General features: G+C 40.0%; 1 long non-coding RNA gene across 5 annotated transcripts in view; it reads left to right on the forward strand.

Annotated features, from left to right (window-relative positions):
* Positions 1–501: 501 nt before the first annotated feature.
* The window catches only part of LOC148055920 (uncharacterized), a 78,614-nt gene continuing 55,370 nt past the window's right edge, over positions 502–23,745 (forward strand). For all 5 annotated transcript variants that reach the window (XR_015705075.1, XR_015705077.1, XR_015705078.1 and 2 more), the window contains exon 1: positions 502–851. This is a non-coding gene — a long non-coding RNA (uncharacterized LOC148055920). The remainder of the gene's footprint in view (positions 852–23,745) is intronic.

The following is a 23,745-nucleotide window of genomic DNA, read 5'->3' on the forward strand; positions in this document are numbered from 1 at the left end:
ATTAACTTGGCTTCTCAAAGGTCAGAAGGTTTCTAAATCTGTTAACAGGCCCAGTGATGATTATTTAATGCCTTAACTATTTGTTATGTCTGTTACAATTTAGCCCAAATCTTTAATTCATTAATATGAGTTGTTCCAGCTCTGCTAAAAACTCCTTTCATTCCCTTCCAAATGCTCTCAGATTCCTCAGCCTTTTTTTACATGATAATCTAAATAAAATGCAGTTTTTGCTTTTCTCAGTCTATCTTTATTTCCATTTCAAAGTTGAGTATAATACCCAAATCAGCAACACATCTGCTATGTCTATTATTTTTGCCATTTCTTATCTCCCTACTGAGACACTTCAGTTTGACATGGGTCATTTGAGGATAACAGTTCCCTGCTTTAACCTGACTAGTTGTTACAAATCTGAACAGAGTGGGAGTGATCACCATCCAGAAGTTAAGCAGTTACATCCTTAGTGAACAGCTATTAATATGCCAACCAGTCCAACAGCTCAGGGTTGCAGGGCGGATGTGTAATAAAGAGCAAAGATTTTTCCCACTAAGACAGCAGCTCTCAGAATTGCCATAAGAAAAGTTGCTTCTGATAGAAAATTTCTGTCCTTCATATAGAGGTGAAGTTAACAGAAGGCTTTAGAATAAGTCAATGAAAGGAATTTGTAATAAATGGATGGCATTTGCCTAAAAGCTTGAATATGATATTGCTGGACCAGTAAGGAGAATTAAACTGCTGGCAGACAACATGGGCCGAAGAGAGACCCTGGGAATGCACAGGCAAGATAGGAAGAGCCTGGCTTGCATCAGCCACAGAGGAGGGGGGCAACTACAGCTTTCGGAAGGTCAAAACAGGTAAGTTTATCCCTAAAGTGCCCTCTTTTTGCAGGTACCTGAAGACACCCAAGAAGGGATAAGCTTACTCCTGCTTGCAATGCACATACTTCACCCAGCCACCCACACACTTTTATATAACCTGCACAGCTCTTTAATGACAGGCATTTGTATGTAAAGCCCAGTTACTAGGTTTGTGAAAAGTTGGTTAAAATTATAACTTAGATGCAACAAAATGAGTAACAACAGTCAAAGCATTCACATACGACCTAAAAATATAGTATAACATCTATTTAAATTCTGTGACCTGACTGGCTGTATATTTGGGGGCTGTTTTATTTCTACTGTCCTTCTGCTACTAACCACTTGTCTATTTGGTGCACGACAAGTGAGTAACTGAAAAAAGGCAAATTCTGTGCTTTCAGCCAGATCCAAACATCATTGGACAGATTTCATTACTAATGGGAACCAGCATCCATAGTGCTCAGATAAAATATAAAAAATTTTTCAAAAGCATCTCCTCAGAATTGAAAGCAGAAAATATTTAATCAATCCTGACAATCAAAGCATGATCTAGTGGAAACATACACAAGATTTATTCCAGCAAAGAAAAGATGGGTGGGCAAGTCGTCTTAACTTGCACTGATTTATTTCATATGTTTTGCTACGTGCATAGCTCCATTCCCAGGTCTCTAATTGTACCTGTAGACACACTGGTACACAGAACATCCCAAGTGATTCTCTTTATTCTCCCTTTTGAGAAGTTCTGATTAAAAAGCAAACCCAGGAAATTCTGCTGAAATGGAGATGCCAGTATTTCACACATATTTCTGTCCCAGATTTGAATGAGAAGATGAAATAGCAATTTTGGAGGAAGGGAAAGGAGGATGAAAACAAACAATAAAAATCAGTATGAAAATGTTAGAATATTAAATTTGAACATTTCGGTGTAAATCACTCTTCCACATTTCCAAGTCTCTCACACCAAGCATGAGAGTACTTCAGGAAATCCCCAGGGCTTCACAGATCCCACATCGCCCCGTGCTTCATATGTTATACCCAGCAGTACATCCAAAATTATGAGGGAGGCACCACATAAGCCAGGTGTGAGTTCCTCTAAGTCTTTACCAGACACTTGAAATGTACTTCTCTGATCATCTAACAATTTACCCAGTATCCGGCTGTGTCCATACATTTTCTCTCAGGTTTTCTTCTCCTAGGAGTCTTTTCTTCTGTTGCTCCCTGATCAGTTTTCCCTATCCTTCCCATTCTTAGAGGTAAACGTATAGCAAACACATGAATTGGATGTTGCAAGGCCAAAATAAATGGCAGTGGTGGGATGACCTGGGTCTACAGGACATTATGGTGGCTCACCAGTCCTTCCTTACTGTGCACTTTTGGCTGTTGCACTTGGAGAGCTGCACAAGACGGCTCTGATCACATCACTTCCCACTGCCATTTGTGCTTCAACCATCCAATACAAAGACTGGCAGCTCTGGCTTTTCTCTTAGGCCGGAGGTTCCCCCATGGTCCACCAAACACTGTCATCCTCAAAGACCTTGGTGAGAACTGTGCTCATCAAGAAGCCCTATCAAACCGAGACCAACTGCGTTGAATGTCTCTGCAAGCATATTCATATATTCCAGTATTAACCAGGCTACTGCTGAATTATACCATTGTATGGTACAGGAGCCTGTCCCATCTACAATTTTTATTCCTGAAAGATGTTTGAGTCACTTTCATTGCCACCAATGTTAAAATATAAAAATACTGATAATACATTTCATAAAAACAAAATTATCATTTAAAAATATGTAATGGATTTTCAATGGTTCTAGAAAATCAGCAGTGCAATTCTCCTTGATTTTCCAAGACAGTTTAGTTCCTGAGAATAAAATTCCAAATCATTAACCTCAAATATATTTGTGCTATGACCTTAAATGAAAACAGGATTAAATCTTAAACAGAAATCAAAAATCCTATTTCACACATTGCTTATAGAGATATGTATATAATTTACTCCAAGAAATAGCTTTAAGGTACAGCTATAAAGATGTTGGGGGTGTGTGAATGTTCATGTCTCTAAAAAGAAAAACAATCAAATTAATTATATATTCAGAGGAAACAATTAAGATGCAATGATGAAAAACACTGCAAAATTCTGCACATGGGAATAATTGTGGTCACAGGGAAAGTTGGAGGGTATTCTTTGAGAAATAATATGCTAATGGGTAATTAAAGACCCATTGAAGACATGATACATCAAATAACGCACTAAAGGTTTTATGTTCAATCACCATGCCTCAACTTTGTTATTCCCTGGCTTATGAATTACTAAATAGGCAAGTTTAATGTTTTATAGACTGCTCTAATGCTGTTTTCAAAGAGTATCCATAATAGACTTGGCTCCGCCATGCAAAAATTTACTCATGTTGTGTGCTGGCCTGTTTACTGAGATGTTTTCTGTGTGACTACACTGCCCTAACTCACCAAGCTTCAGCCTGGAAAAAAAAACTAATACTCGAAAATCTTTAAGAGGCTTAGCCAGAACTGATAGCTTTGATGATGGTTCCACCTCTGGCTCTGTCTGAGAGCAATCAAGGACCCACAGCCATCCAAGGACAGAAGAACAAAGGATGCCGGTAACATTTCATGCAAATGCCTCCAGAGACAGCAAGCTGTTGCTTGGGAGAAACAACGGAGGAGCGGAAACCCTTTGGCACATCTCGGGGACCAGCCTGCCAGCCTAATGAGCACGGCGGGACTGTGGGGCTTTAGGTAATTTAAACATATGTAAAATCCACTGTTTAATTTTAAATCCTTTTGGCTAAAATCTTCATGCCTACTGCTAAACAACTAAATAGTGGGGTTTTTTTTAAACAGGTTCTGGGCCACAAAATCCTGAGGCAGGATCTCGAGGCAACCTGCTCTGCCACCCCACCTGCTGCAGCAGCAGGTCAGACCTACGGGTGGAGGAACACTGTATTTAAGATAAGAGTGAATACAATTACGTTGTAAAAGCAAAAAGAGTCACATAAACATTGAGTGGGTTATAAAGTAGCTGCTATATATTTTATTTTCTCCTGCTTCTGACCCACAGTCTCTCATCTTACTGAAGTAAAGCTGTGCAGTGGGATGCACTTGCGAAAGAGCAAGTTCTAGTCAGAAAACCTGCATCTGCACTTCATTGCCTCAACCTGAGCATGTTTGCATCTCTGACTGCCTTGGTGGGAATGTAAATCAGAGAGTAGAAGTGGCACATGCTGAGGTTCACATCTATAACTCATTTTGTGGCCACAAAAATGTGGGCATATATTTGACAGGTGCAAATTGCCAGACTCTAAAAATTGTGGGCCTTTTTATTTATCAGTTTTCATACCATGCATGGGCTGGATGGGAGCTGGCTCCTGCCCAGCCCACTCACAGCTCAGCTGAGTTGTGTCACATCCTTCACCTCCCCTCAGCACAAGACACAGAATTACAGCACCTTAACAGAAAGCTGGGGCTGACCTTTCTGAAAACAGACCCCCCCAGATGCAGTCCTGTTTTCAAAAAAGTCTTCCTTTTCTTTTTTCCTTTTGCATACAGACAGCTATAGGTAAGTAATGAAAAAAACCTGGGCAGGGCACACAGATAATTAAATATTTCATCATTCTTCTGATTTCAAAGCTTGAAACAAGAAGAGGTTACAGAGGTTTTTGTGTAAAATACTTCAGGTGGAGCCTAGCTGTATAAGAAAATACTGGGATGAATCCAGATACAGATGTGCTATCTACCCAGAAACTATTTGGCAAGTCAGTGAACTGTGATATTGTAAGAAAGTCTGGGCTTCAGTACAAGTTTTCAAAAAAGTGCCTGTTGGCTGAGCTACGATAGTAAAGCTGTTTATTGGCGGAGAAGTTATATGGGAAGCTGAAATGAAGACCCTGCTTCTTTTCCCACTGTGATTTTTTTCTCACCACAATTAATTTATTATAGGTAGTTCAGTCCAGACCTTCTGCATAGTGGTCGAGGGACAAAGTCTAGACATAATTTATTGGCCAGTGCCTGGTGAAAACAGAATTGCAGCATCCACATTTTACCTCTGTTTCTCTTTTTTCTTCTGCCAGACACATCAATTACACTATATGCTAAGTATCTGGTATGTGAGCCCAAACTGACTGAGGAAGGTTTTCCTTTGCTAGAGCTCTCCTCTATCGTATTGTGATATTTTCCATCATGCTAAACAGTAAATATCAAACTAAACAATAACAGCAGTAAAATTTTGATTACTTGGCATGTTTTTTCTATCCTTCGTATGAGCCCATAAAAACATGCAGCAATGTTCATCAAGTCCCTCCATTTCACAGTTCCTGTTAGCTTGCTAGATGTTTTTATAACCACTGTACACATTGACAAAGTAAAGCACAGAGCAGTTAAATGACACGAGAACAAGATATCAATGGCAAATTCAGGAACAGAAACCCAAAAACCTACCTGTGTTGTACAGGGGAGTACCCTGGTGTTGCAGAGAAATATCAGAGTAACAAACACTGTGGTATGGAAAGAGGCCAAGAACAGCAGAAGCTTGGCACTTGGAGGGTCTGCTTCCCATCTTCAGAATGTTTTACAAATATTAATTTGACAATTCACTAAATAATCTTTAGAAGAAGGCCTAGTACACGTCTGTGCTAAGTGGGAAGACAGCTGGGATTGAGCGTCAATTGACGCTCAATTTCACCTCCAGGGTCATCCGTCAAATCAGCAGCACAGATGAAATCAAAACTAAGCCTTTCTGCATCCCAGGGCCACAATGCAGAAGGTTAAATATCCCCACTCACTGTGAGGACAGAAAGGCCCACTCTTTTCCACACAGCCATGCAGCTGGGGCTGTGAAGCCCTGTCCCCCTGCCACTGCCAGCACAGAGGTCTCTGGCGGGTCCCCGGTGGGTCCCCGCTCACTCCAAGCCCCACAGGCATGGCAGGGAATGAGGGGACAGGTACCACAGCCTGAATCCAGTCTAGAAGTGAATTCAGACTCATTCCCTTGAATGTGTTTGCCTGGTTAGTCCAAAGGCAACATAGCTCCAAGACAGGGCAGTTGCTTTTACCCATAGCCCGAGCAGTCACTGGGGGTGTAGTTGCAAGCATGCAGGGGAGTACAGGCGTTACCCTGCTCCTCCACCAAACCTCTGCCAGCAGTGATGGTGCCCAGGGGAGGAATGGCCCCATTGACCTCCAGGCTGCGGCGGAGTTGCATGGCTGTCAGTCAGGGAAAGCCTTGTCTGTTCCTTTGTAAAATGGGCGTATGTGGTGTATAAGCTACTGCAAAGGGTGAAAGATTGCTATGATAAGGCTGGTTCATGGGATGGGAAAAACAATCTGACTTTAAATAAGAGTAGGGAGCATCCAGGCTGCTCAGTGCTTGACAGGAACACTTTCAAAGGCTCCCCCAAAACACTGCTGCTTTCAGCTCAGCCCAGCATTCCCTCAGGACTGATATTGGCACAGGGTCCCTCTGTCCCACCTGCCTGCTGCACCTGCTCCGAGCTGCTCTCACCTGCTCAGCAGCCCCACCGATGGGTCCAAGAGTCTCTTCAACACTTCCTGCCTGCATGCCAGCTGGAAGCCATCCTTCTGTGCTTTTTAGGTCCTTGTTCTCACCTCTAATGGAATCACTCCACTGGAAAAAAAATACTGTGGGGCCATTTTTGGCTGTTTCTAATTCTCACTCAGGCAGAAACTCAGCCTTAATTTGATAGAAGAATCATTTGAGCAATAACTTATGGAGCAATAATCTAGATATTCATGTGGTGTTTTGACAAAGTTGATGCTGAGATGTCATTAGCATGTTTGTGAATAAAAGTTAGGTGAATTTGAAAAAAAAAACCATATAGCTCTGGGAGCAGAATAACAGACACTCTTATACAAATATGCATTCAAGTCTAAATGGTGATACTGAAAACAGCATAAGTAGCTATTCAAAATAAAACAAAAATCATAAAAGGAATTTCTCCTGGCAACCTTTCCCAAGGATCTATGAATCTATGATACTAGTGTATAGTGGCTGCAGTAAAGGATGACCTGAAGGAAATAAAAGCAAAAAATTGTAAATTTACAGAACAGATGATATTCCCCAAAGCCCCAAGAGTTCATTTAGAGTATTAACCTTTTTGCAACTGCTTAAGCACCTCAAGCCTAACTCTTTCATGCAGAAATAGGAAGAAGCAACATGGACTGCAAAAAACATGAGAAAGAAAAGCCCTAGCATTAAGGCGATCCAGAAGCAGTTAAGCAGTAAATTTGTCAGGTGAAAGTTCATTGAGTTTACTAAATTATTCAGGATAATTGAAGGCAAAGGCAGGCTGTGGATAATTAGAAAAAAAATCTGACTCAATAAGCAACAAATGGCAGCTGAAATTCAGTGTAAACAATATAAAGTGATGCCTATCTAAAAAGAAGTAATGATTACAATGAAAGAGAAGGGACTTAGGGTTATCAGAGATGGTTCATGAAAACATCAGATCAGTTTTTATTAGCAGTCAAAAAACCCCAGAGTTTTAGGAAAGAGAAACCAAAATAGAGAACAGCATTATGCTGCTGTAGAAGTTCCCTCATCCACCCAGACTCTAGATACTGAGTGCAGTCCTCGTTCTTTTGTCCCACTACAGCTATACGTAAAATAGAGAGGTTCAGAGAAGGGCAACAATTATGGTCAAAGCTGTGGATGGTACAATGAATGGCTTGGAGGACCAGGAACATCAATCTACAGACAAGGGGGAATATGACCGGAGCTTATAAAATCATGAGTGGCATGAAGAGGGTAGGGATTGAGCTTCATTGTCTTCTTGAATACAAGAACCAAAAGTCTCCAAAGGAGCTAGCAGGAACCATGCTGAAAATGAAAAATTAAAAAAGTACATGTTCTTCACACAGAGGATAGCAGTCTTCCAGTGATTTTGTGGTTCCTAGTAGTTTACATAGCTTGAAGAGGAGAACAGACAAGCACATGAAAAAGCAACCCACTGAGGGTTAATAAATGCAAAACCACATCCGGTTTAAAAAGTTGAGTTGGAAATAGTAAAAGGTTGAGAAAATATTCATATATCTTGTCCAGACCTTGTTGAAGAGAAGATACTGAGCTAGGCAGACCTTTGGGCTGGCAAAGTATTTCTGTGGTTATGATAAGTTAGGATAGGTAAGAACTTCTCACAAGGCTTTCTAAGATTTTGGGGCAAAACAATGAAGGGGCAGATTTTCACAGTGATCGAAGTGTTTAACCCTGTTAAAAAAAAAAAAAAACAAAAAACAACTGATTCTAAACACTCAAGCTCAAAATCTATATTTTGCCTCTTGAAAAATTCAATCTGAAGTCAGAATAAAACAATGTTATGACGTAGTGTAAAATGGTGACCCACAATGCAAGTGGAAGCAAACGTTATACATCCCAAATGAGTGCTGAGATTTTTTGTGAACTACCATATTACTCACACATTGGCCATATGTCATACATATTCATATAGACTGCTTCTACGGAAAGGTGAGATCTTTTTACACAAATAGAGAAATATATCTCTTTTGTTGGAAGGCACTCTTTGTGTTCTGCCCTCAGTAACAGAAGTCCACCCAGCCAATTACAGAGGGAAACACAAAAATCCAAATCTTGCACTTCCATGGACACACAAATATGTGATTGCTTATCTGAAAGCAGCATATAGGTGGGTGGTCAAAGGTGACCTTCCAATAACAGAAGCCAAGGAATAAAATTCTCTCTGTAAATTAATATTTGACCCATATTTTACTGTTTTATTCTTCGCTTGTATTTGAAGCAATGATTTGGGTATCCTGACCTGGACAGTAAGATTCTTACCAGTATTATCACCATCTGCCTAATCACATCCCCTTTGCTCTGCAAGCAACACAGGATCTACACGACAAACCTCCACCTATCCCTATCCTTGGCTTTCTAGCTGTTTTCATGCTAATCAGCCCAACCTCGTTGCACAATCCTCCATAATTCAGAGGGCTTCTCTGCTCGTGTGTTGCCTGAAGTTCCCAGCTGAACTCCTGAATCATGAAAATCCTATCCAGTTTCCTCAAAGTTTAACTAACCCATTCTTCTTCTTTAAGACTAAGCTCAACAAATCTATTCTGTGTATGTCTTTGTTTTCTGTTTCAGCCACTAAATCTCTGAAAGCTGACAAGGATTTAGATTTTTGGACAGGCTTTCAGACCTTTTTATTTCTTCGTTCTCTCTTCCATAGTCATATGTACATCACATTTCTACTGAAGAAATGAAGTGTCATCTTCAGTAGTAGTTTTTATTATTGTTATCGTTATATCTGTTGTCAGGAGACTTAAAGTTACTTGTGATTTTCCATTTCTAGCTTTCCTATCTTCATCGTTGCTACCAAACACCACAAACTGACCTAGAATTAATAAGCAGCCATGGGTATTTTTCCTAGTCTCACACACTTTCTGTTGGGTGATGAAGTGTCATTTGCGATTTCCGCCTTCTGCATTCTGTGAAAATCACCTGCCCAGTCACCAGGTTCAGAAGACACTGCAATTCATTAAATATTATCCTTATCACTTGATTTCCAGTGACCTAATACATTAGCACCAAATACTTTCATACTGCTCATTAGAAATCATGGAGATGTATTTCACAGGAAATTTTCTTGAGAAGTTCCACTGGCAGTCCTTGCACTCAGGAAAGCCTAGTCTTGCCCAGCATTAGGGAAATCTAAGAGATGCATACTTGTGTTTCCAGTCCTGCTGAGACCTCTCCAGAATTTCCAAATGGACCTTCTGTGGTCTGAAAGAAGAATCATTTGATTGTCATGAACAATCGTAACTAAGGCACCATGAGAAATTTTACCAGAGAGTTTTGGAAAAACAGAGGCTTTGGCAATTTACCACACACATACTAAAGGGACTTCATTACATGATTTTACAATTAAGGAGAAAACATCAAAACATATTGTCACATTCAAATTTAAAACAATGGCTTGTATTGAAAAACATCTGTTTCAAGTTAACTACAGATGTGAACTGTTAACAGAAACCATGACTATTATCATTGGTGGTTTTGTTTTAGCTCACTTTGTATCATAGAAAACTTAACTGATTCAGGCATCTTTTAATAAAGTTGATCTTAATCCAATTAGGCAGAAAAATTCTGATACTTTAAAGAAATGGGTATAGTCTGGAGCCCTTTCAAGTACAAAATTTTCCCTAATGTCTTTTGAAATACAAGGCATTTTTATCTGTATGGTATATGAGCTATATGACTGCTGTATACACTTTGGGTTGATTCAGCTCTCACAAATACCTATTCTATATCTTTCTTACTTTTGGACCTATTTCACATGCAAACCAGCATGAGAACTGTAGCAGAGCATTTGATATTCCCCCATCAGCAATTTGCAAGAAAAAGAAAAAGAGGAAAAACACTCTACTCCTTAGCTAATGCCAAAGTGCACAGTCACTGGGAAGAAGGAGAGAAAACTCACGCAAGACAATGTCGGTCACAAATGAGCACATGGACAAGTTTATGAGTGCACAGAGAACGTAGCAAAATGGCAAAATGCAGTTGACCAGGCGCTTTTAGGAGCCTGTGGCAAATCTGCGAAGTAGCTTGAGAGAACTTAAAGAGAAAATATCTTTTATTGGATCAATAGGACTGCATGCAGCAGTGCATGTGCGTGGAAAAGTGGCGATCTGGGGCACTGGGTTTTTTCATGTGTGGTGTTACTAACACAGTACTATTTTTACATACTCCAAAGCCCCAGCAAAATGATCTCAGAAGAATAAAAGAACATTAAAAGGTATTCAACTGCAAGAGATGCATCATATATGTGCAGTGTAGGTTTTCTCCTGATGGCTGTAAATCACTACTCAATAGGCTAAAAAAAAAAGACTGGAGAAAGACTGAGAATGTTTTCCTTTCTGGAAGCAAGGCATGTATCTGGCAAAGCTTTTAATTAATTCTTAAAAGGAGATGAACAGGATATTCTAAGAAAATAACAGTATTTTTAACTAATGTTATTAATGGGCACTTAATTAAAGGAAATGTTTTCCCCATTTGATTTTTTTTCTAAATCAAATAAAATTCAAGTGTTTTTTTTCCTTTACTTCTAACAGATTAATAAGTATTCACATTTTTGAAACAAGTCATCATTTTTAAAATAGTATTTATAAGGTGGTGTGTTTAGTTTGTAGGGATTTCTAAGTTATTTCACTTCTGTTGAAGGCAGCATGGAAAAAGATAGGCAAAAGATAACCTAATTACTTCTGTCACAAACCACTGTGTATTAATACAACTATTAACTGAAACATTTTAAACACTTGTTAAACAGCAATTTCCTACTAATTCATTCCAGGTTGAGGTGGTAGCTTGTAAAATGCTCAAATGTTGGTAACAGCTGACAAGGTTTAATAAATTATAACGCTTTGCATGTTGGGAGGGTGGATTGCTTAGTTCATCATTGATAGAATAGAAACAGTTTCCCTGTACACTTTCAATGGCAGGACTAGGATGCAAACAAAAACCTTGTTCATCTGAATCCCCAAAAGCTTACTATGAGGATTTTTGTAAGTGTTATACAGTGAAATAATTTCTGTTGATCTCTGCATTTTTAAACTTCATATCATTACATTGCTTTTCTGCAGACAACATACAAATCCCAGACATATAATGAGATGTGTTTCTCAAGGGCTATGATAAAAATTTGAGCAAACAAGTTTTCTCCACACATGAAAATGCTTAAACAAAAATTTAATGACCAGAAAGTTTCCTTTAGGCTGCAAAAATTACTTTAATCTGTGAATGTGATTTGCATCCATCAGAATACGGAGCTTCTCAGTCAATAGTATAGTTAGCCTGAAATGTGACTTTATATTTGTTCTGCTTTAATGGTGATTGTCTCTGTCCTGCAAGGAAAAATTAATGCCTCTCTCTCTGCTCAAAGAGATGATTGACCGAACAAAGGTGTTTATTGGCGGAACGTTCATTCATTTAACAATACCTTCAACCAGCCACACTATATCCCTGATCAAAGGTTAGTCTGAAAATAATACTATGCAAAAGCACAAATTTAATTCTGTTTTACAAATATGCTTCATAGAGATAGTTGTGGGAAAGGAGATGCACATTCAAAAAGAGTTTAAAAATAAAGAGTTTAATAATCCTATACGGTTTAACAGTATTGTACAGTGTGAAAAGTTCCCATGATGAATGCAAGGCAATTGAGGCCAGATGTCTTTCACGGATGTAGTGATAAGTACAAACTCAGCTGGCTTTATGCTCCAGGATAGGTGGTAAGGAATGAATAAACCCAAAGTGCCCAGTTATCCTGGTTATCTAAAACTATGCCACAGACAGTCTTGAGCATTTCAGAATCTAGCCCAAATAACTTGTCATTAATTTATCTTGTTTAACATATGCATTGACCAAGCAGAAGGCAGAATGAGCTCTTTAACTTACAAGACTTGTTCTGAACACTTATTTTCATGTCAGTATCCTAATGATCGTATGTTTAGGTGGCACTGTGGCTTTAAAACTTCCTGCTGTCACATAATAAGGTTACAGGTTTGTTAATTTTATATTATAAACATAACCAGAACCCCCCCACCCCCAAAAAACGAACAAGGAAATGATGACTGTTCCCACCCTTTTCCTCCATATATGGGGTTTCCTCCCCCTCAGCTGTGCCAAATGCTGAACCTACTGATTGTGTAGCTGGGGAAGGGGTGGGGTTGGGGACCGTGGCTCTGAAGAAGGGGAGAAATAATCTCTTGGAGTGGAGATAAGGAGGTGTTTGACCACAGGTGTTCCCACAGAGAGGTCTCTACCTCACAGGGCAGTTCAAGGACTGGGTGGCAACAACGTGCAGTGTTTTGGCTGAGGTGTTCATTTGTCAGACCGAAGAAATACAAGGATAAAAGAATGGGAGGAAAACCACTTTCCTGGAACTCTCTGTTCTTTTCATGCTAATAAACACGTTAAGTCAAGGTGTTTATGCTGATTGATTATATCAAGCAAGCAGTATTCAGCTTTGTTTTGCCTATGAAATGGAGTTTACAACATGGGACAAACCAGTCACCAACAGGGAGGCCTTCAGGCAGGTAAAACTTGTTGATGTTCATGAACTGCTCTTTAGTTGGTCCTGCTCAGGAAAGCATATGTATCCATGACCAAAGTTAAGCTAATACTTAAGTACCTTCCCAAACTGAGATGGAAATACTAAGTACTAGCGTTTTTGCTATAATGACAATGACAAAGGAGCTTCAAAACAGCAAAGCGAATACTTTGAAGTTCACACACACTAAATAAAGTGCACCAAGCGGGATGTTTGACACTAAAATCTTCACTAAAGTCACTTTCTGCTCACAGTTCATGAAAAGTGGTCTTACATGATAGGATAAACCAGGAAGCAACTGCAAAGCCTTCACACATGTAAAAGCTCTTAGTCTCAATATGTGCTCCTCCAGAGGAGTTTTACTTTAGCAAAGACAGCAGCATTGAACCTAGCACCTTGGTCAGGATTTACAAAGGAAAAGGAAAGATTTTTCAACTTAAAGTTTCCATCAATCAGCTGCACTGGCAGTAAATTCCTCATCATGGAGGGAATCCTATAATCCTACATAATAAATCTTTTACAGAGTTTAATCTCCATCATGAAAACCATTCATATGCAAGGACTGACGTTCTGCCAGTCTTTAAAGAAATCAAATTTATGTACTGTAAAATCAAGCTATCTCAAGTTAAAACTAATATTAATTCTCTAGCTCTTATCTTTTTCTTCTGAAAGCACAGTAATTATTGTGTGATGGGTCCTGTTGGTATTGTCAAATTAGCTTTCTCATTTATCTAGATGTCCTTACAGTGAACTGGAGCAAAACATCAGGTTGAAGAGGTTTCTTTTTCCGTGGTTTGACTATTTCTTAGCAACTGCATACTTGCTCATTTGCAGCATATCTGTAATGATGAAACTGTAAGGTTTTCCTGATGCTGAAATGAGAGATTTCCATAATAAAATGGTTAAGGTGCTAAAACGTGGATCTTATAACCTCTTCTCTGGCAGCATCTACAGTTCAGGTAAGTAGTTAAAGAGCTCTCAGTTTGGCGTATGGCTGCTCCCAGTGCAAGTATCAACTGAGTTAGAAAACAACAAAAGCCGGAAGTACAACCACCTCCTTTCCCATTCTCTTATTCATTATAAGATTGCAGCAAAAGAGTTGAAACCCTTATCTTCTCCACCATGCCTCCTCCAGGGAATGACATGAAGGAAAACCACTGAAATACATGAATTTATTTTCTTCCCTTTAGTTGTGCTTCCCATTTTGATCATTTGATGTATGTTATGATCTGCAAAGTAGGATCTTCCCAGTAAAGGACTGAGACCAATTTATAGCACCAACATTACAAAATGGGACTTGCAGGAGGAAATCGTTGATAGACATTAATTAAAATTACCTCATTAAATCTAGCATGGTCCCTTTACCACTACATAAACCATAATTCCTCCTAATAAATGGTGATTATTCAATACCCCCACAAATACGAAGTATAAAAAAGTATAAAATAAGTATTTTTTAAAAATCAAAATAACACTAGATACTCCTAAGTACTCATCACTTCCTCATCACACTCTAATTCCTATAATCATCACACTAAAACATACTTGAGAGATGACAGCTTTGGGACCTGAATGCTTGAAGTGTGCTTCTACGTACCTTCTGCATTAAATACATCATCTTTACTGAATCAACAGCTCAGCTGTATCTATGATCTAATAAGCAACTTTTGAACAGCATCTGTTAGCCTGGAGTGGGAATATTTATACTGGTCTTTGCATTGCAGTCATTTCTAATACTAATGCTATGAGCCAATTTACCATGCAGTGCAAACACTTGGTAGTCTGTTACTCTAGGATTGCTGCTTACAGCATCACAGGTCACTCCTGATGTGAGAGTGCAGAACACTAAGGGATACAGAAAGAAAGAAAGATAGACACAATGTGGTCAAGTCTACTTTGAAAGGAAGTATGATGAAAATGTTTAGCAAAGGTCCTAGCAAGTTATATACCCTATACAGTATGATTGACTTGTGAATTTGAGCATTTCCACATGTGCTGGGCAGCTGGCACATGTGTCACTCCATGCCTGCTCATAATTACTGGACTGGGGAAATTTACCCTGTGAGAAGGGAACAGAACATAAGCAGAACTCTCTCAACAAATGTAACCATCACTGATTAAACTTAACGTTACTAGGGAACCATAATAAGATGACATTAAATAGTCATTGACTCATTTCCCAATGAGCAATGCAAACTGAAAGGGTTACCATATGCCATTAATTTAAACGATATCAGAGGGGCCTCATAAGAATGAGAAATGACTACCACGGGTAATTTGTACATATATTAAGTCAGGTTATTTTTGAATCTTGAGATCTTTGCAAACAAGAAGAAAAAATATTTTAGAAATTCTCTTTTGTTACTAAAATGTTATTTTCTTGAATTGAAGTCTAAGAGCAGAGTAGACACCGTTTGTTTCACCCCAGGTAGGTAATTACTGGGTTGAGACCATAAATATCAGTATGTCAATAATTAAGGGAACTAATATTGAGTTTGATTTACATATATGCAAACCAGATTCTTGGCTGGCATATTAATCAGCATATCTCCATCCAAGTCAGTGCTATTGAGCTGCATTGATTTACAGCCATTGGAGACTGAGACGATGTAGACAATAGCTATTTTTAGAAGGCATTCTTTGGAAGAAACCGTTATGATGAGGCCAAATTCTACACCCTTTACTCAGATGCACAGTCCCAATGGGATTAAGAGTAAGAAGAGAAAAATGCAGCCCATCTTCTGAAGGTTATGTCTGAGAGTTGAACATAAATTCTGATGCAGCTTTATAATGATCGCATTTGAGCTACATACATACATGTTTAAAATGCTGTACAAGATAGAATAAATTTTAAAAGTAGTGGTGCTTGAAACACAAGCAGGCCTGAGCTGAAAAGATAAGAAACCAATCCAAGGCCTAGATGTTAACATTGTTCTCCCTCTCTTACTCGACAGCTGCTTGTCTGAGGATCTGTCATATGGAAAATATGTGAATGTGGTGAAACATCTGCTGATGTATCTCTGCTCGCACCCAGCTCCTTAAAAGCAAAAACTGTAGACTTGTTACTATTTTCAATAGTGCCCAGACACTTGTTCTGTGCATCCTAGCACAGGGATGATGATGTCTCAGGGCTGCCTGCCTGCTTGGGGCCGGAATGGCAGCACACTGCAGTCATCTCAGGCATGTGGTGTAACACAAAGACAAGGTCTTAAAGCAGCGTGTAATCCTAAAAAGTGCCATTCCAGAGGATTTCCATTTAGGAACACTTAGCATGAGGAGACCTAAATGCACAAGCAGCTAGTTTAGTTTTCAGTATGCTCTAGCTAGGGAGATAATTACTAGCTCAGCTGCTTCTGTTACCTCTTTTCATCTTATTAGACAGCCACTTCTCTGATTTCTTGCATGTTGACGACACATGGCATTCATACCTGCTGGAGACACTGACAAATTATTCCTGGCATTTGTTATTATTTCTTTGTTTCTTTACTGGAGAAACTGGGAGAGTGTCAGCAAACTGGGTGCCATTAGGAAAAAAACAAGGAGGCTCCTTTTTCAGATAGAAAAGGGGAATAAAAGTAAAGAGTCCAAGTGCTTGTTTCTGTTGGCTTTAGCAATAGCCAGGCAGCTTCACAAACTTAATAAAATGTGCTCGCTTCTCCTTAATGCCTATAAAATATATATGCCTGTACAGAAACAGCAGTCTCACACCAGACTGAGATTGCAATGAAAAAAGTATATTGGTTCAACTGAGCATTATTTTTCTACTGACAGACAAGGTACTTTGTGTCATTTCAAAATCTAATAGTCAGTGTATTCTCATTTGTCTGGTTTTTTCCCCTGTCCCCTGTAAACATAGCAGTAGGCAAGTTTAACCATGTTAGGAAATTTTAATTTTCAACCTGAAGATGAGATGACAATCTGTCTCAGTTGCTGTCATGATCTTCTATCTCAAGCTGACATGTTTATTCTTGGGCATTTACACTGTGCTAGAGAATGCCATGAAGGAGCTGGGTTATAAATGTCAGTTTTGATTGAATATGACACAGCAAATAAACATGCCAATACACTTTATAACTTTGTCATCCTCTTTCATCCTCTCGACACCGCAGCTGATACCCCTGGGCACCTGCTACCAATAAGTTCATAGAATGGTATGGGCATCAGACAGGCATATATGAAAACAACCCATGAATACAAGCTAATAAGAACAGAATTTAGATGTGAAACCATATCACCATGAAAAACAATGTAAAAGCTCTGGAAAAAAAACCTGTTGATGTTCACTGCAAAATTCTCTGCTACCCAGCAGTCATACCCTTGTTTAAAGAAGACACCACATAGCAACAGGAAGAGAGAATCACACAAAATGTCTATGATCATCCTAAGATCGGCCAGTGAAATATTTCTTTTAAAGAGCAGTCTTCATTGTGCTCCTCCCACTGTAAAATGGGTGTAGAGGCAAATCTCATACAATGACGAAGGTGGAAAAATCATAGTAAATCTCCATGTCAGTGTCTTTTGTTTTTACTGCTTTGGATGTGCATTTTGCAGAGCCATAAAAGCATGGAAAAACCTACCAAACAAGCAAATGCTCTTCTTTAACCCTTTGGCACTGGGCAAGGAGTGTCTGGAAATCCTGACTTTTAGTGTCAAGAGTATCAAAACAAAACAAAAAAAACCCCAGCTCATAGCTCTCAAAGTCTGGCAAGAGAAGTGGAGAACATAAAAGCTGTGAAAATGAGGCTAGCTAGACAAAAATAAAGTATTGCCATTAGAAACTATTAGGTCTCTGACTGGTTTTTGAACCAATACAAAGAAAGTTTGGGGTTTCTTTTTAAAAGATGCACTGTTTCTGCTTTGTAAAAGTGGTATTTAAAGAAGAAAATGAATTCACCTGATTGCTAACAAAATAGTAGTAAACTAGTCTTCAGAAGCTGCTGTCTTATTGTCCTGTTCCCCCATTTCAGTCAAAGAAAAAGTTCCAAATAAAGTGACGTGACAAAGTGTTTCTGAATATTATAAGGTCACTTTCTTTCCCAAGCTTGAAAATCCAGGATTCAAATAGCTTAGCCACTATGTTTTCAGAATAAGAAAAGATAAAAGTAATCTGTATTTTGACACTAAGTTATGAATAAACAGAAAATTAGCTGGTGAATTCCTTTTAGTTCTGACACACAATAATAATAGTGGTCCAGTTGCTCAAGTGGAATCAATATAATTATGTCAAATAAAAATAGTAGACAATTTGGTGCAATAATGAACATTTAGGTATTCATAATGTGACTAAACATAGGCATATATTTTTACATGTGCACGTAAGTACATGCACACACACATCACTCCTTGATTTTACCAAGATATTTTGCATGCCCTGTATTGTCCTTCCCCCTATATTGTCCCGGTCCCTGTGATTCCCATTCTAGGAATTTTTCTCCTCATCTCCCATAGGTTCATGGGGGTTAATTCAAGATTATCAGGGCTGCTGGACATGTGGCATTCAAAACAGCAAGTACCCAGTGCTCAAGTGGTTTAACTTGCACCTCCAGGCTTGGCTGTGCCCCTGACTTGGTGGCTCTGACTATGCATGTTACCTGTGGGAGCCACCAGTGCACCAGTGAGTACCACTGCCCTCTTTCCTTCATTTGGAGCACTCAAGTACAAAATGCAGCAAAAGAGGCTGACTTGGCTAAACAGGTCAACTGTCCAGAAGGAAGTTGTTCACTAGAAGAAGAGAAAAAAAGAATGAAACTTAGTTCAGGCACCCCACTGCTGCACTGCTGCCCTCATTTCTGAGCTAGCACACACCTTGTGCCTTAGTCCTCAGTCGACATCTTCTCCAGCTGTGGCCCTGAGTGAAGGTGGACAGAACTGCTGTCCTTCAAACCAACCTCATCCCTTTCTGAGTGCCTCCAGTGTACTCAGAAAACCTCCATGGGATGAGGTCCCTCGGGAGATGGCTGTGTCGGGGGACCTCTCGATCTGTCCCTGCACAGCTGACAGACGCAGTGGGCAGTGAAGGGAGTAGGTGGCAACATCCATGGGCCCCATGGGGGATCTTTGTGGAGCAGAGGGCATCAGGTGTCTCCCAAAGGCGAACAGGCCGGTGAGCTTTCCTCATTCAAAGTGTCTAAATCCATCTTCAGCATTTAATCAAGCAGTTCAAAATAATGAGTGCCATTCACTGTTCATTAAATGAGCATAACAAACACATAATTCCTTGAAAGGGCTGTTATGAGGATTAACATGTGAAAGTTTGAGAGGAGCTCAAATATGGGGACAGAAATCCCCAAACAGGGACCATTTTCTGTAAGAATACTGAAGTACAATTTCTAATGCTCATGGCAAGAAAAATCTTCCAGCTCATTCTTCTTTCAATGCTTTTCCTGTCCGGTGAAAAAAAAAGAACAGGTTTGGCCATCCTTCTGGATGTAGAGTTTCTTCCTTTTTCCCAGGCAAAAGAGTAGGAGTGTTTAGTTCTGTGTTTTTTGCGTGTGTCACTAAAAAAAGAAGAAAATAGGTTACAGGAACTGTGACTACAAGTCTGCAGGTGTGTGTCCCATGATCACAGGCAGAGCAGCTGGGAGGTCAGGAAATTGCTGGTTTCAACTTTGAAGAGGCTGTATAATAAATTCAAACTAAAATTAAACCATCTCTCTCCCTGGGAAAAATCAAAAGCATTTGTTAAACCTGCAAATCAACAGATTGCATATTTTACCTGGGCTGATTTTGAGCTATGTGACTCTTCCTTCAAATTACATTTACATTAAAGGACATACAGCTACTGTGTACCTTTTTGTTCTTTCACCTTTCTGCCTTGATGACTACTGCAGGTGCTGTAGATACCAAAAGACTAAATAAGAGGAACAATGTTCTTTAAAGGAGCTGTGCAAAGTTCAGATACATGTCTTATAAAAGTATTTCCAATCCAGCAAGTAAACTAAGAACTTGATAGTGTCAGGAAAGTCAAAGCTCAAATGCAGTTGAGATTTGCAAGGGATGTCAAATGCAACACAAAGTGCTTCTACTACTATATTAGTAAGAAAAGGCTGAACAACGAAAATGTGAGCCTGTTGCTGAATGAGGCAGATGATTTACTGAAAGCAGACATGGATGAGGCTGACATACTCACTGCTTTCTTCGCCTCATTCTTTACCAACAAGGTGTCCTAGGCCTCCATGCCTATTGAAAGGGTTCAAGAAGGGAAGAAAAAACAGCAGCAGATAAAGATCCCATCATGGAGTACTTGGGAGCTCTCGATTCACACAAGTCATAGAATCCTAGAATCATAGAATCGTTAAGGTTGGAAAAGACCCTTAACATCATCAAGTCCAACCGTTAACCTAGCACTGCCAAGTCCACCACTATACCATGTCCTCAAGCACCACATCTACCCGGCTTTTAAATACCTCCAGGGATGAAGACTCAACCACTTCCCTGGGCAGCCTGGTCCAATGCCTGACTACCCTTTTGGTGAAGAAGTTTTTTCTAATATCCAACCTAAACTTCCCCTGGTGCAGCTTGAGGCCGTTTCCTCTCGTCCTATCACTCGTTACTAGGGAGAAGAGACTGACCCCCACCTCACTACAACCTCCTTTCAGGTAGCTGTAGAGAGCAATAAAGTCTCCCCTCAGCCTCCTCTTCTCCAGGCTAAACAACCCCAGCTCCCTCAGCCACTCTCATAAGACTTTTTCTCTAGACCCTTCACCAGCTTCGTTGCACTTCTCTGGACACGCTCCAGCACCTCGATGTCCTTCTTGTAGTGAGGGGCCCAAAACTTAACACAGTACTCGAGGTGCGGCCTCACCAGTGCTGTATATATCATAGAGGCACTACCGCCATTTTTGACTGGCTCAACTTTGGCCAGCAGCAGGTTCATCTTGGAGCTGGCTGGCATTGGCTCTATTGGACATGGGGGAAGCTTCTAGCAGCTTCTCACAGAAGCCACCCCTGTAGCCCCCCCCCGCTACAAAACCTTGCCATGCAAACCCAATACAAACAACTTCATCAATAACCTTGAGGAGGCATGAGAATGTTTGCACATCATGTTTACAGCCCAGCCATGTGCATGAACATGAACAGTGATCCTTCTCTTTCAAAAAGAAAGAATGTATTTTCAATGATCCTGATCTAGAGGAAGCAGACCTTCCTTGTTTCAAGCTCTTTATCCTGTGCCTCATATCAGCATTTTCCCAGCCTGCCCCTACCTTACCCCTTCCTCAACCTATCCCAGTTTTTCCTGTTCCCCATTCCATCTTCTCTGCTTTTGCTTTCTTTTCCCCTGGTCCCAACCCACCTCTTGTCTCTGTTCCCTATCTAGCACCTCTCCTCCACACTCCTCCCCTCCCAGCCAGGCTCTCCCTGAAACATCCATGTTTTCTCCTTCTCTCTCCAAGTTTCTGAGCTGCAACCAGGAGACTGTTGAGAGCACAAGACAGGGCAGGCCGTGGGTTTACTCTCACACCCCCTGGGAGGCACAATAATTTGTCCAAGGGACAGCCCCACACAGACACTGCAGCTTCAGCCTGGCCCATGCTTGGTGCACACGGAGTCTTCAGAGATGCTGGTGCTGACCTCTGACAAACACGTGGAAATGGTGTTTCTGGGAGACTCTAACAAATTAAGGGTGGGTTGGTTTTCACAAGGATAGCAACAGTCACTCATTTTGGATCTCACTTTCAATGCTTGCCAGATAAAACAATTTGGCCAAAGCTTAAACACAGTAGAGATACTTAGTGAAAAGTCTATATAACATTTTATTATCACTAGGAAAGCATTAAGACATCCCTGACTTCTTTTTGAGGAACTTCAACTTGAAACAGGAAAAGACACCTGAAGTAACATCCAAGGTGGAAGTTAATCAGTCTGAGCAATTACTGTCTGTGGCAACTGAAGAGGATGGTGAGAATGGAAAATGCAAAGCAAACTTAACTCCCATTATCCCTTCTTCCTAAACCAAAGATACAACCAGTTCAGCCACTTCTGTATGTAATGTCTCTCTTACAGAAAGCAAATATGGACAGAAACCATCTCTTCTTCCCTAGCACAGGGTAATACAGAGTGGTGCAGCAGTGCAGCATAAAGACAATTAATAATTCTTAAAAATCAATTGAGCAGGTGATCCTAAGCATCAGACAGTGGTGCAACCAAGTGATCTTCAGAAGCAGGAGAGAGAACTAAGTTCTTTCTCTACTTATTAAATGACGAAGTAACGAAAACAGGACTGTTGTCTCAAATCTAGGCCCTCTTTATATGTCCATCCACCTTAATCCAAGAAGCCGCTATGCTCATTAAAGATATCCAGTGATTTGGCCATATCCTACCAGCTTGTAAAGGGGAGCCTTTTAAAAGAATTCCAAGCAAAATTCAGAATTTTTGTCAAGATTTGAGATTTGTTCGTTTAGTATTAATGAAACATGAAACATGCCAGCTGCCAAACTTGCCAGTCTAGGCAGGTTTCCAGATTAGCCTTCTTTAATACCCTATTTTCTTTCTTCTTTAGTGGTGATATGAAATATAAATAACATTGGGGATTTTGTTTTGCTATGCTTATTTTTTTGTGAGCATCTGTGGAGGCTTTGTTTTTAATGTTCTTGCTTAATATCACATTTTCCAGAAGATCCCAAAGTAACATAGCCAAAGATAGCTTCAATTATCCAATATAGGGTATGCAGGAAAACAGAGTATTATGAATATTTTTTCTTCTTTCTATATTTTGCATCTGTAATCAAGCTCGTGTGCAAATAATGACACTTAGACATCCTATTACTTGATTGTGCCTTTAATTTGGGAAGTGAGATAAATAAGTGGTATCAGCTGGGCCAGCAATTAACTATGCATTTAATTGCAGTTTCAAAAATAGAGCCTAAGTCGACTCTCTTAAAAAGACTGGTCCCACAATATCAGTATACCATGTGCATTTGTACATGTATTGTTAAAATACACTCAGCCATTGAAAGTTTCCTAATATGCATAGGATGATATGGGGTGGACATGTACTTCTCAGTATGAAAGAGCATTCAAAAAGACAGGAATGGACTCGGAGGCTTGCAACATGAGTGACCATCTGACATCTTCATGTCTCTGGTCATGTCTACATGACAGACTGTGGTGCTGTGCATGGACACACAGGCTTGCTGAGCACGAAAAGCAGTATTGCTACAGCGCCAGGTTTCCCCCATGGTAGCGTGCAGTGCCCAACACGCTTAGTGCTTCTGGCCGGGCCTGGCTATTTCAGAGCTAACTGGGGTGGATAAGCCAAGAAGTGCGTTGCATTAACAACATTTGCAACATGAAGACAGCCAAAGTACAATGTGTTCCTCTCTAGTCAAACTGGTGCGGAAAGACCAGAACCTACTCCGTTTCCAGACAGTAAATACATACACATATATACTGTAGCTGACACTGCTCTGAGCAGAGGGTTTGGACTAGACAGTCTCCAGGGATGCCTTCGTACCTCAGCTATTCTATGATACCTGACATAGGGCAAATGTCAATGCTATCCATCTCCTCAGTAAAATACCAAGATATCACTACTTTGAAAAACCTCAAGGTGAATAAATGGAGGAGGAACTGAGGAGAGGGTAGATGTAAGTGAGATCTACAAAGAAAAAAGAAATTTGAAATAGAAGAGCTGGATAGCGGCACAGGCAGCTGGTCTAAAAGAAAGCTAAACCCATTTTTACCAGTCAGGTTTTCTGGGAAAGAACTGGACAAAATAGCCATTGTGAATAAAGTATCTGAATGGCTTCAGCTGTATTTTCCTGTCAGTGAATCATTGGCAAGTATCTCCTGAA

Source organism: Nipponia nippon, unplaced genomic scaffold, assembly GCF_047370975.1.
Source record: "Nipponia nippon isolate SJK-2023a ecotype South Korea unplaced genomic scaffold, ASM4737097v1 scaffold_2, whole genome shotgun sequence".
Classification (NCBI taxonomy): domain Eukaryota; kingdom Metazoa; phylum Chordata; class Aves; order Pelecaniformes; family Threskiornithidae; genus Nipponia; species Nipponia nippon.